Consider the following 1,996-nt stretch of genomic DNA (forward strand, 5'->3'; position numbering starts at 1 on the left):
TTACTCTATTACACTAATAATCGATTGTATTTCTAAGTTTGAATATTGAAACTTATTATATATAATAAAGTGAATTAGATTAATCAAGTAATCATAACCATTTTAAATGATATTATGTATTTATAATTGTTAGTGACCTTGAATACTTTAAAATAATAAATCTATTACGCTAATAATTCATCGTATTTAATTTAAAACTTAATAATGTTCGGAACTAGACCTATTGTTAGTGACTTAGAAGAAGAGTTAATTAGTAATGACTAGCTATAAACAAGACCAAACAAGAGGTAATTTATGCTTGTCCCACATCGACTTAGAAGAAGAGGTAATTAGTAATGACTAGCTATAAACAAGATTAAACAAGTGGTAATTTATGCTTGTCCCACATCGACTTAGAAGAAGAGGTTATTAGTAATGACTAGCTATAAACAAGACTAAACAGCCTTGGGGCATATTTAAAAGGGTCGGTTGGCTAATTATGCCATGCTTACCCTTTGATTTGGTGAGTGCTATATGGAAATCAAGACATATGGCCGACATAATTTGTGCAAACTAGAAGGGTTGGCTCGCTTGGCCGACCCTCAATCTCAGTTAAACACTAGGTTGCACTAAAATGGCGGACACGGGGACACGTAAATGGTGGTAATATAATAAATATTTCAAATTAAAGATAATTTTACAATCTTTCATTTGATATTTGTAAATAAACACTTTAAAAATATAAAATTCACATAACATTCAAATAAGTACCAAATAAACAACATGAATATTTAAAAATAGTCATACAAACCAAATCAAAGAAAACCAAATAAATAGGTAAATATAAGTTTGATCATCACATATCATCCATATGACATCCATCATCATCCTCCGCTACAAAAATAGTTTTCCAAATATTCTAAGTTAGACTAAATATTTCCAATATTTTAAAACATTTATTTTTTTACTTATAATATCCACTTTTGTTATTTAATATCTTATACATCATTTAAGATGTTTAAATTAAAATATTCAAATTTTGTATTTGGACTTTTTATATCGTCTATCTCATATTTCATACAAAAATTACTAAATTATCTATCAGCACTTTCTAGTTCCTATTATAATGGGCATGTATAATATAAGTCCATTATCCTACAGATTATTGTGGAATGCTTTTATAATTTCAAATACTTATACATTTAATTAAATAACTAAAAGAAGTTTTTTTTTTTAAACCTTTTCCAAATATAGAAGGATACTAGATAATAAGATTTTACTCACTATACCTTCAAATCAATCTATACAACACTTCTAATTGGCCATATAAATAACACACTAGTGGAATTGCGTTCTTTCACCTAGGCGATGTGGGACAATGAGAAAAACAGAATTCATCTTGAATTAGTTGGCCATACATAAAAGGAACGAGCATGCATCAGAACTCAATGACCCAATAAAGCTACATAGATATATAAGTGATGCAAATTTTTGGGGTTAAAAACTTAATATTTATATATTTAAATTTGGTGGATGTATAAGTGTGAATGTAAATTTTTGGGGCTTAAAGCTTGAAGAATTGGTGGAATCTTATTGGTTTATAGTTGATTTGCTAAAATATTTATATATAAACTGGTTTACAATCTTTCAATATTAGAAATTAGTTTTCAAATATTCAAAAAATCATAATTAGAAAACTGAAATTGGATTCGGATGTATAACAGTTCGATTAAGAATCGGTTCGGGTTGGTATCAGTTCGGGTTAAAAACAGTTCGATTAATAATCGATTCGGATTTGTATCAGTTCGGGTTAAAAACAGTTCGATCTTAATCAGTTTTAGTCAGGTTGCATTCGGTTACGTGCATAATTCGGGTCGGATTTGAATCGGGTCGATCATTGTTCAGTTCGGGTAACATCGGTTAAGGTTTATATGTCGGTTATAAAATTCGGTTGCAGTTCGAGTTTGATTTTGGCCTTTTCGGTTATTAAACGGTTCGAGTGAAGTATCGGTTCGGG

The 1,996-nt window shown here is 29.3% G+C and overlaps 1 non-coding gene across 1 annotated transcript; it reads left to right on the forward strand.

The window, feature by feature from the left end:
* Nucleotides 1–456: 456 nt before the first annotated feature.
* Nucleotides 457–585, forward strand: LOC130803356 (U11 spliceosomal RNA). Its single transcript, XR_009039903.1, has one exon. It is a non-coding gene; the product is annotated as a U11 spliceosomal RNA (small nuclear RNA).
* The last annotated feature ends 1,411 nt before the right edge of the window (nucleotides 586–1,996 follow it).

This window comes from Amaranthus tricolor, chromosome 16 (assembly GCF_026212465.1).
Source record: "Amaranthus tricolor cultivar Red isolate AtriRed21 chromosome 16, ASM2621246v1, whole genome shotgun sequence".
Taxonomy (NCBI): domain Eukaryota; kingdom Viridiplantae; phylum Streptophyta; class Magnoliopsida; order Caryophyllales; family Amaranthaceae; genus Amaranthus; species Amaranthus tricolor.